The following is a 12103-nucleotide window of genomic DNA, read 5'->3' on the forward strand; positions in this document are numbered from 1 at the left end:
GCAACAATAATGAAGGATACAAAAAACAGTCTGTCATGTTAACCATGATGAAGCAAATGGAATGTCAACGACTTATCAAATGCAGAGTAAACAGAGCTAGAACATAGAGAAAGAGGGAGAGTATTTCAGTGCAAAGAGGCCAATAAAGACAATGTCGAAAGTGCGACTGAGTACATGGAGGTCGTGGAACTAAAAGAAGAAATTGAGAACTAGAATGAAGAGAATGAGACAGTACATAGAATGAAACCAGAGAGGAAAGGTAGTCGGGTGCGGTAGAACAAAACTAAAGCCGCAAAAAAAATTAGAGAAGATATCAGAAGTTTAGTGGCATCAAAAGACAGGAAAGAACACATTTTTCGAATGTTATGTACATGGAAACGACAGCACACACGGATAGAGAAATGCAGTATTTAAAAGCTACAGCAGTGTCGAAATGAAGTCCCATGTTACGAGTAGATGACATAGGAAGCTGAGAGGGAGGACATGAAATAAAAGGAGGAGGTAGAGGAGAAGGAATATTGTTAGCAGGGAGGAAAAGTACTTCCCTTATATCAATTCTGATGGGTGACAGCTTCAATTGTGGCCAAATTCACAATATAAGGAATGTGTTAAGAATGAACAATAACATTATGGGAGATCTTCTCCCATCCCTGCTTGCCAAAGCAGTGGAAAACAATCTTATATTAATGATATCGTTATCTGCCAGTGTTTATTTGACCATTGCCTATCGTTTTAAGTTATTGTGACATCTGTCAGTGATCACAACCGGCTCCAGACCAGTTTTGACCTCGGTTTATCGTTGCAAGATATTCTGCTCACCTTTATGTGGCACAGTAGGTGGCACATCCATTAATTTAATATGGGCCGAGAGAGACCAGGTTAGAGAGAGGGGGGTTGGTGAGGGTAGAGAGGGTGATGGTATGATGGATGGGTGTAGAGAGAGTTGAAAGGGTGGGTTTTGGTTAGAGAAAGTTGGTAGGGCGGGTGCTGGTAGAGGCTGTTGATGAACTGGGTGGATGGGATAGAGAGAATTGGTGGGGCGAGTTGGTGGGGATAGAGAGAGTTGGAGAGGTGGTTAGGTGGGGGTAGAGAGAGTTGGGTAAGGTGGGTGGGTGGATGTAGAGAGAGTGGGGTTAGGCGAGAGTAAGAATTGGGTGGTTGGGGTCAAAATAATAGGGGTGGTGTGGGTTGTAGTAGAGCAAGTTGGGTAGGGTGGGTGGCGTAACAGAAAGTGGGGATAGGGTGGGATGGTGGGAGTAGAGAGAGTGGGTGTAGGGTGTGTAGGTGGGGGTTGAGAGTTTTGGGTTCTGACTGATGAATGGGGGTCCAGAGAGTGGGGGCAGGGTGGGCGGGTCGAGGTAGAGAGAGTGGTGGTAAGGTAGGTAGTTGGGGGTACATAAGGTTGGCATAGGATTGTGGGGGTAAACATGGTGGGGGAAAGGGTATGGGGTCAAGTGGGTGGGGGTAGAGAGGGTAGTGGTAGGCTAGGTGGTGGTAGAGAGATGGGTCAGGGTGGATGGGTGGTGCTTTTCAATGTGGGTATAGGGTGGGTTTGTGGGGTAGAGAGAGGGGGAGGGTGGGTGGGTGGGTGGATGTAGAGAGATAGGGGGTAGGGTTGGTAGTTGGGGAAGAGAGAGTGGGTATAGTTTGGGTGTGGGTAGAGAGGGTGGGAAGACGAGGGTGGGAATGGAGGGGTGAGGGTAGAGAAAGTGGGGGTAGGGTGGGTGTTGGTGTTGGTTGAGAGTGGTGGTAGGGTGGATGGGTGGGGCTTGAGAGAGAGGGTATTGGGTGGGTTGGTGGGGTAGAGAAAGGGGGTAGGGTGGGTGGAGTAGAGAGAGTGGGGATATGGTGTGTGGGGGAAGATAGGGTATGGGTAGAGTGAGTGTTGGTAAGGTAGGTGGATGGGGTAGAACGGGTGGGTGTATAGAGGCTGGTAGTAGGGTCAATGGGGGCAGGGTGGATGGTTGTAGAGAGAGGATTAAGGTGGGTGGTTGGGGCAGAGAGAGCAGGGGTAGTGTGGGTGTGGGTAGATAGAACAGGTGGAGGGTTGGTGGTTGGCGGCATAAGGAGTGGGGGTAGGGTGGGAGATTTCTGTTAGAGAGTGGGGTAAGATGGGTGGGGGTAAAGAGGGTGAGTGTAGCATGTGTTGGGGTTAGAGAGAGCTGGGGCATGCTGGGTAGGGGTAGAGGGAGTGGGGGTAGAGTGGGTGGGGATAGAGAGAGGAGGGGTAGGGTGGGTGTGTGGGGTTAGAGAGAGTGGGGATAGAGTGGGTGGGTTTATGTGGAGATAGTGTGGGTATGCTGCAAGATCAGAGGTAGGGTGGGTGGGGGTAGAGAGAGCAGGGGTAGGGTGGGTGGGGGTAGAGAGAGCAGGGGTAGGGTGGGTGGGGGTAGAGAGAGCAGGGGTAGGGTGGGTGGGGATAGAGCATGAATTGGTAGGGTGGGTGTAGAGAAAGTGGGGCTAGGGTGAGTGGGTGGGGGTAGAGAGAACAGGGATAGGTTGGGTGGAGATAAAAAGAGCAGGAATGCAGTGGATAGATAGGGTAGACAGAGGGGGAAAGGTGGGTGGGTGGATGTAGAGAGATAGGGGTAGGGTTGGTAGTTGGGAAAGAGAGAGTGGGTATAGTTTGGGTGTGGGTAGAGAGGGTGGGAGTGAAGAGGGTGGGAATGGAGGGGTGAGGGTAGAGAAAGTGGGGGTAGGATGGGTGTCGGTGTTGGTAGAGAGTGGGGGTAGGGTGGATGGGTGGGGCTTGAGAGAGAGGGTATTGGGTGGGTTGGTGGGGTAGCGAAAGGGGGTAGGGTGGGTGGAGTAGAGCGAGTGGGGATATGGTGTGTGGGGGAAGACAGGGTATGGGTAGAGTGAGTGTTGGTAAGGTAGGTGGATGGGGTAGAACGGGTGGGTGTATAGAGGCTGGTAGTAGGGTCAATGGGGGCAGGGTGGATGGTTGTAGAGAGTGGATTAAGGTGGGTGGTTGGGGCAGAGAGAGCAGGAGTAGTTTGGGTGTGGGTAGATAGAACAGGTGGAGGGTTGGTGGTTGGCGGCAGAAAGAGTGGGGGTAGGGTGGGAGATTTCTGTTAGAGAGTGGGGTAAGATGGGTGGGGGTAAAGAGGGTGAGAGAGAGCTGGGGCATGCTGGGTAGGGGTAGAGAGAGTGGGGGTAGAGTGGATGGAGAAAGAGAGAGGAGGGGTATGGGGGGTGTGTGGGGTTAGAGAGAGTGGGGATAGAGTGGGTGGGTTCCTGTTGAGATAGTGTGGGTATGCTGCAAGATCACAGGTAGGGTGGGTGGGGGCAGAGAGAGCAGGGGTAGGGTGGGTGGGGATAGAGCATGAATTGGTAGAGTGGGTGTAGAGAAAGTGGGGCTAGGGTGAGTGGGTGGGGGTAGAGAGAACAGGGATAGGTTGGGTGGAGATAGAAAGAGAAGGAATGCAGTGGATAGATAGGGTAGAGTGAGGGGGAAAGGTGGGTGGGTGGATGTAGAGAGATAGGGGTAGGGTTGGTAGTTGGGGAAGAGAGAGTGGGTATAGTTTGGGTGTGGGTAGAGAGGGTGGGAGTGAAGAGGGTGGGAATGGAGGGGTGAGGGTAGAGAAAGTGGGGGTAGGGTGGGTGTCGGTGTTGGTAGAGAGTGGGGGTAGGGTGGATGGGTGGGTCTTGAGAGAGAGGGTATTGTGTGGGTTGGTGGGGTAGAGAAAGGGGGTAGGGTGGGTGGAGTAGAGGGAGTGGGGCTATGGTGTGTGGCGGAAGATAGGGTATGGGTAGAGTGAGTGTTGGTAAGGTAGGTGGATGTGGTAGAAAGGGTGAGGGTATAGAGGCTGGTAGTAGGGTCAATGGGGGCAGGGTGGATGGTTGTAGAGAGAGAGTGGATTAAGGTGGGTGGTTGGGCAGAGAAAGCAGGGGTAGTGTGGGTGTGGGTAGGTGGAGGGTTGGTAGTTGGTGGCAGAAAGAGTGGGGGTAGGGTGGGAGATTTCTGTTAGAGAGTGGGGTAAGATGGGTGGGGGTAAAGAGGGTGAGAGAGAGCTGGGGCATGCTGGGTAGGGGTAGAGAGAGTGGGGGTAGAGTGGATGGAGAAAGAGAGAGGAGGGGTATGGGGGGTGTGTGGGGTTAGAGAGAGTGGGGATAGAGTGGGTGGGTTCCTGTTGAGATAGTGTGGGTATGCTGCAAGATCACAGGTAGGGTGGGTGGGGGCAGAGAGAGCAGGGGTAGGGTAGGTGGGGATAGAGCATGAATTGGTAGAGTGGGTGTAGAGAAAGTGGGGCTAGGGTGAGTGGGTGGGGGTAGAGAGAACAGGGATAGGTTGGGTGGAGATAGAAAGAGAAGGAATGCAGTGGATAGATAGGGTAGAGTGAGGGGGAAAGGTGGGTGGGTGGATGTAGAGAGATAGGGGTAGGGTTGGTAGTTGGGGAAGAGAGAGTGGGTATAGTTTGGGTGTGGGTAGAGAGGGTGGGAGTGAAGAGGGTGGGAATGGAGGGGTGAGGGTAGAGAAAGTGGGGGTAGGGTGGGTGTCGGTGTTGGTAGAGAGTGGGGGTAGGGTGGATGGGTGGGTCTTGAGAGAGAGGGTATTGTGTGGGTTGGTGGGGTAGAGAAAGGGGGTAGGGTGGGTGGAGTAGAGGGAGTGGGGCTATGGTGTGTGGCGGAAGATAGGGTATGGGTAGAGTGAGTGTTGGTAAGGTAGGTGGATGTGGTAGAAAGGGTGAGGGTATAGAGGCTGGTAGTAGGGTCAATGGGGGCAGGGTGGATGGTTGTAGAGAGAGAGTGGATTAAGGTGGGTGGTTGGGCAGAGAAAGCAGGGGTAGTGTGGGTGTGGGTAGGTGGAGGGTTGGTAGTTGGTGGCAGAAAGAGTGGGGGTAGGGTGGGAGATTTCTGTTAGAGAGTGGGGTAAGATGGGTGGGGGTAAAAAGGGTGAGTGTAGTGTGTGGCGGGGCTAGAGAGAGCTGGGCATGCTGGGTAGGGTAGAGAGAGTGGTGGTAGGGTGGGTGGGGATATAGAGAGGAGGGGCAGGGTGGGTCTGTGGGGTTAGAGAGAGTGGGGATAGAGTGGGTGGGTTCGTATAGAGATAGTGTGGGTATGCTGCGAAATCAGAGGTAGGGTGGGTAGTGGTAGAAACAGCAGGGGTAGGGTGGGTGGGGATAGAGCATGAATTGGTAGTGTGGGTGGAAGGGTGGGTGTAGAGAAAGTGGGGCTAGGGTGAGTGGGTGGGGGTAGATAGAACAGGGATAGGTTGGGTGGAGATAGAGAGAGCAGGAATGCAGTGGATGGGTGGGGTAGAGAGAGTGGGGGTAGGGTAGGTGGGAGTAGAGAGAGTTTTGGTAGGGTGGGCTGCTGGTAGTAGAGGGGGCAGGTGTAGGATTGATGGGTGGGGACAGAGAAAGTGAGGGTCTGAGAGAGAGAGAGAGAGAGAGAGAGAGAGAGAGAGAGAGAGAGAGAGAGAGAGAATGTAGAGAGAATTGGGGGTAGGGTGGGTTGGTGGTGTTTCCATGAATGGGGTTGGGTGGGTGGGTGAGAAATTGGTAGTAGGGTGGGTGGGTGGGGAGAGAGTGGGGTGTATGGTAGGTAGTTGGGATTAGAGAGATTGGGGATAGGGTGGGTGGGGGTCGATGGGGGAAGAGGGTAGGGGAGGAGAGGCTGGGGTAGAGAGAGTGGGGGTGGTTGGATGGGTAGGGCTTGAGTGAGTGGAGATTGCGTGAGTTGGTGGAGTAGGGAGAGGGGGCTAGAGTGGGTGGTTGGAGTAGAGAGAGTGATGGTTGGTTGGGTGAATGTGTGGGGGTAATGAGGATGTGGGTAGAGTGAGTGTGGGTAAGGTAGGTGGGTGGGGTAGAAGGTGGCAGTATAGAGGGATGAAGTAGGTTTGCTGGTGGTAGGCTGGATGTGTGTAGATAGAGCAGGTTATTGTGGGTGGTTAGCTGTAGGGAGTGCAGGGATAGGGTAGGTGGGGGTACACAGAGCAGGAGTAGGGTGAGTGGTTAATGGTAAAATGAGCAGAGGCAGGATGGGTGGGTGTTGGTAGAGAGAGTGAGGGTAGGGTGGATGTTCAAGGAGAGAATGGGGGTAGGGTGGGTGAGCGTAGAGAGAGCATGGGCAGGGTTGGTGGTGGTAAAGAGAGTGGGGGTAGGGAGGATGGGTGGAGCTTGCGAGAGTGGAGTTTGTGTGGGTTGGTGGAGTAGTGAGCAGGGTTAGACTGGGCGGATAGGGATGGTGGAGTAAAGAAGGTGTGGGTAAAGAGAGTGGGGTTAGGGTCGGTGGGTCTGGATAGAGAGAGTCGGGGTAGGGTTGGTGGATGGGTGTCTAGAGAGTGAGGGTAGATAGTCTGGGGGCAGGATAGGTAATTGAGAGTAGAGAGTGGCTATAGGATGGGTGGGGGTAGAGAGGGTGGGTGTAAAGAGGGTAGGGCTACAGAGGGTGGCGGTAGGGTGGGTGTTGGTAAAGAGAGTGGGGGTGTGGTGGATGGGTGGGCTTGAGAGAGTGGGCATAGTGTGTGTCAGTGTGGTAGGGAGCAGAGTTTTGTGGGTAGGTAGGGGTAGAGAGATCAGGGGTAGGGTAGGTAGTTGGGGGTAGAGAGATTGGGGATATGGTGGGTGGGGGTAGAGAGGGTGAGGGTAAAGAGGGTGGTGTTGAGAGTGTGGGGTTTGGCTGAATAGTTGAAGAGAGAGTGGGTGTATGGTTGATGGGTGGGGCTTGAAAGGGTGGGGTTAAAGTGGGTTGTTGGGTAGAGAAAGGGGGTTAGAGAAAGGGGGTAATGTGGGTGGGGATAAAGCAAATGAGAATAGTGTGGTCCAGGAGCTAGAGTGAGCAGGGGCATGGCCAGTCAGGGTAGAGAAAGTGTTGGTAGGGTGCATGGGCTAGATAAATCCAGGGTAGGGTGGATGAGTTTGGTGTATGGTGGGCAGGTATGGTGTGCAGGTGCCTGTACAGAGAGTGGGAGTATGTAAAGAGAGCATTGATTGGTTGACTGGGCAGGGGTAGAGAGAGTAAGGGTATGGTGGGTGGGGATAGAGAGCAGAGGTTTGGGGGTAGAAATAGTGAGGGTAGGGTTGGTGTGTGGGGCATAGAGAATGAGGGTCTGGGGGCAGAGGGCAGAAGGTGGAGGTAGAGAGAGTAGGGGGATGAAAAAACAATTGGGGTAGGGTGGGTGGGGCAAAGTGAGTGGGATAGTGTGGGTAGAGGGAGAAAGTGGTGGTATGGTGGGTGGGTGGGGGAAGAGAGTGAGCATAGGGTAGGTAGCTGGGATTAGAGAGATTGGGAATAGGGTGGGTGGGAGTAGAGAGGGTGGGGGTAGGGTGGATGGGTGGGTATGTAGTGATAAAACCACTGCAAAACTGTTGTATATATAAAAAATCGTGGTTTGACCCGTTAAAGGTGTACATCATTAGACCATTTAAGGGGAGTGGGGGTTGCGGTGGCAAAACCACAGCCTGGATTGCGGTGGCCATTTTTGCCACAATTTTAACACTTGAAACCGATGGGTGGTGTTTGAGCGAGTGGGGATTGGGTGGGTAGGTGGGGTAGGGAGAGGGGGCTATGTAGAGAGAGTGGGGGTTGGGTGGGTTGGTGGGGTAGGGAGAGGGGGCTATGTAGAGAGAGTGCGGATAGAGAGGGTGTTTGTAGAGTGAGCTTGGGTAATGTAGGTGGGTGGGGTAGAGAGGGTGGGAGTAGGTTTCCACAGAGAGCAGGCTAGTGTGGGTTGTTGAGGGTGGAGAAAGCAGGGATAGCATAGGTGGGGGCAACAGAGTGGAGTAGGGTGGGTAGTTGGTGGTAGAGCGAGTGGGGCAGGGTGAATGGGTGGGGCTTGAGCAAGTGGGGATTGTGTGGGTTGGTGGGAAGGGAAAGGGGCACAGGGTGGGTGGGGGTAGAGAGGGCCAGGGTAAAGTTGGTGGAGGTAGAAAGGGTGGGGATAGAGAGGGTGGAGGTAATGGGCATGGTTGTAGAGCGAATGGGGGTAGGGTTGATTGGTGAGTATTGAGAGCCTGAGGTCGAGTGGGTGGGGGTAGAGAGAGTGGGGGTTGTGTGGGTGGGTGTGTGGGAGTAGAGTGGGTGTGCCCTGCATCAACTGTCCCACATCTGCATCTGGAATGAGCATGCAGCTACGCCGCTCCACCCACAAAGGTATTTAATCCTTCCAGGGCCTGTGAACACCGTAGGTCATCTCCTGTTTGCCCCTCCTGCTAACACTGTATTTTGTGCATGAAGCATCGCCTGATTTCCATTTTCAACATTACGAGCAGAATCAAGCATGGTGTGCAATTTTAAGATGGCCGCCACCTCACCTAGTCGGCTTGGTTGCTAGGGAAGCCCATCAGCTGTTCTGTTCCACGAGCACCTTGAGCGCTGATTGGCCTGGCGGGCCCACATCTACCCATCCGCAAGACCGGAATGCGAGAGCCGGCCCGCCCACTGAAGGCCCAACACGTAAAGCTGGAGCCTGTCTCTGCCTGTCTCACCGCATTCGAGCCGCGAGGCGCGAATCCATGTCCATTTGATTCCAGTACATTTACATTCTTGCCTGGGCATTTGTACGTCCATTGATGCCCACCGCTCCCCACCCGCAGTAAGTCGCAACTCAAACTTAACTATGTGCCCGCCTGAGAGCCTGTGCAGTGGGCTTATATGGACCTATGCAGTTCGTGCACCTTTGGGCTGAAGCCTCATCCACCGCATCATGGAATCACCCTAACATTATACTACAACGTGAGCTATACCAGCATCCTTGCCCATTCTCCACACCCCACATTTGCCAATACTACCAAATACTACCCACTCTACATTGCTGTAACTGATATATGTACACAGCAAGCTGATCCTCCCATTATTCAACCACTGGTCATCTCACCCCTTACTACACAGCCCATTGTGATTGACCTTAGTTGCTGCATATGATCTGCACATGCCAAACTGTCAATACTTGTCTGCTCAGAGGTTTCACGTACTGCACTACTGCATTTTGTCTCGCCTAATTCATGCACAACATGGCTTATCATGCATAGATATTATGTATACTTTCCCCATATAGGGGTGGGGACTTGTTAGTTCCTTACCCGTCTCAATGATGTCTAATTGACTGCTGCAGGATTTAGCTGATCAGTATAACTCTAACTCAATCAGCATCCTAAAGTCCAACAGTAATGATGTAAGCATATCTAGTGGCATCATGATCTTTCCCGCCAGACGCACACATTTGAACAAGTACACTCTTGCTGAAATAAGCTCACACTAGGTGAATCATAGCATCCGCAGTCTTTAACCTAATTTAACTTAACTCAAACTATTGTATGCCGCACCATCTCATACCGTGCATCTAGTAATCAGCTGTTGATCAGCCACCAAGTGTAACACTGGTCCCTCTCCAACAGCACCGATACCCAAAAATGCACATACCTAAGAGTTCATTGCTCCTCCTCTCTATTTTTATTTTTTATTTATATTTTATTGCATTTGTTATACGCCCAGACCCAGGGGTATCTCTGCGTAGTTACAGACATTGGGAAAATGCAATTTTAAATGTGAACACAGAGATACATAGGAAAAACAGTCAATTATATACTATCTCAACAGCTATTACTTACTTAGTGATATTACTAGCTGATCACCACTATCATTCCAACCAAAACCACACCATGGCCCCACCTCTTAATTACATAAGCAAACAATGGCCAACTAAATGTCTTACGCAAGGACCTTTACAGAATGCCCAACCTAGTACTACCATTGAGAGAAATGGAAGACTCCGCTCAAGACTAACTAAACTTTATGAACCGCTAGCTAGAACCCTTGCTACTCCTAATAAAAGGTCTAACCCCAAACCGGTCACTCCCATCACTAAAACAAAACGCTGGCCTACACTTACTGCCACGAACCACTCTACACCCAAGACCTGAACTACAACATGCCCCACGTTACCAGCCGCAGCGAATCCTACGCTCAAGGGCGCTCTAATAAATACAAGATCTTTGGTCGCACATGCAGCTGAGATAGCATATATCATTCAATCAGAACACCTTGATTTCCTAGCGGTCACAAAATCCTGGCTACATGCCGCCGCAGGACCAGCCCTCTCATTGGCTATACCCAATAGATATACCATACTAAGATCAGACTCGTGGAGGAGGTATTGCACTTACAGCTAAAGACAATTTGCCGATCAGGCAAGTCCCATCCCCGGATATCAAATCATGCGAGATTATGACAGCCAAGCTCAATATAAAGAGCTCACAGACTCTCAAGATCCACCTGATATATAGACTTCCAGGCCTTTTCAGAACATTTGAGGATAACTTATCGAATATTGTATCCAATAATTTAAAAAACTCCTCAGAAGTCTTACTACTAGGGGATTTGAACTTAGGTTATAATGACCCTAAAGTTGCACATGCATCAAGTGTGGCAAATATCCTTGTGGAACAAGGCTTTACCCAAAGAGTGCTCCATCCCTCACATAATAAAGGCAGAATACTGGATTGGGTAGCAGACTACAATTGTAATGCCTTAATCTCCTCCATATCTCCTCTGATATGGACGGACCATTACCTCATAACCTTTACCTTAACAACAATAAAACCCATCTCCATGCCGTTACCACCAGCTCCACCCATTGCCACCTGGAATAAAAAGAATATTACTTGTGACAACCCTCTTATCCTCTCTACACTCAATGCGTTCCCTGAAAATCTAGGACCTGACGCATTGGTTCAGGAATATAACCATATCATGACCACCTCCCTTGATTCAATAGCGCCACTTAAACTAAGACAAAGCAAACCTAAAGCCCATCTTAATTCCTGGTATACTCCATATTTATAAACACTACATACTAAAAAAAGGCAATGCGAGACATCCTGGAGATCACAACTGTCTGAGGAAAACAAGACTAATCTTAGCACCATCACAGCCTTATACAAAAATGAAATGCTCCTAGCTAAACGTGAAACCTACAACACCAGAATAGCTCAAGCCAACTAAAGCATGAAATAACTCTTTGCCATCCTCAAAGAGTTAGAAGCCCCCATCCCAGTGCCAGACAACTGTATCAAGGACAAACTATGGTGTTCCAACATACAGCAAGCACTAGCCAACAAAGTTACCACTTCACAAGTATAAATTGCTAAGAAAAAAGCTTCACTAACCGGCATTACGCCTACCAGAATCACCCCAGAGCCACCCAATAACACTGTCAATCCTTCCCGTTTTAAGATTTCTAATGTCACCATAAAAGAAACGGAAAAGATCATACTATCACTTAAACCCTCCAATTGCCAGCGTGACCAATGCCCTGCTCAACTCATAAAGGATGCAGCCAGATACCTGGCCCCCTTCATCACGAAACTCATCAACTTGTCATACTCATCAAATTCTCTCTGATTTAACCTTAAGGAATCGTGGTTGCTCCTCTTATTGAAAAAGAAGACTCTAGACCCTTTGATACCTACTAACTAAGACCAATCACAACAGTGCCTTTTCTTCTGAAAATCTTAGATAAAATGGCATACTCCCAAATACAAAAACACTTGGAATCTAACTCTCTACTAGGAACTAGACAGTCAGGTTTTCGGCCCCAACATGGGACCGAAACAGCTCTACTAGACCTCATGTCCCAGATTGACAAACTCAGTGATAAAGGGGAATCATCCCTTCTCCTACTCCTGGACCTATCGGCCGCTTTTGACCTGGTCGACCATCGAGTCCTATGTAGTCATCTGGATTCTGTGGCATACTTCTCAACGGAAGCCATTGCGTGGATACAATATTTTCAAAGTAATCGGACTACGAGAGTCTTCTCACCTATAACAGCGGCTGACCCCATCTCTATTACTTGCGGAGTGCCCCGGGGATCTTGTGTCTTGCCTACCCTTTACAATAACTTTACTAAGCCCCTTTTCGATGATCTGGATCATCTGGGTATCACCTACACTAATTATGCAGATGATACTCAGATCCTCCTACCTCTTATGGTGATTATGACAAGGATGTGCCCTTAGTGAACAGTGTATATCTTATCATTCAGGTTTCAGGCATGGATGGCCACCCATGGGCTATGTCTGAATGATGGCAAGACAGAGATCATCATCCTGGGTACGCCATTGACTCTCAGAAAACGGAGTCCCAAATACTTGGCCTT

The sequence above is a fragment of the Ambystoma mexicanum genome, chromosome 5q (assembly GCF_040938575.1).
Source record: "Ambystoma mexicanum isolate Mex_15411 chromosome 5q, UKY_AmexF1_1, whole genome shotgun sequence".
NCBI classification, from domain to species: domain Eukaryota; kingdom Metazoa; phylum Chordata; class Amphibia; order Caudata; family Ambystomatidae; genus Ambystoma; species Ambystoma mexicanum.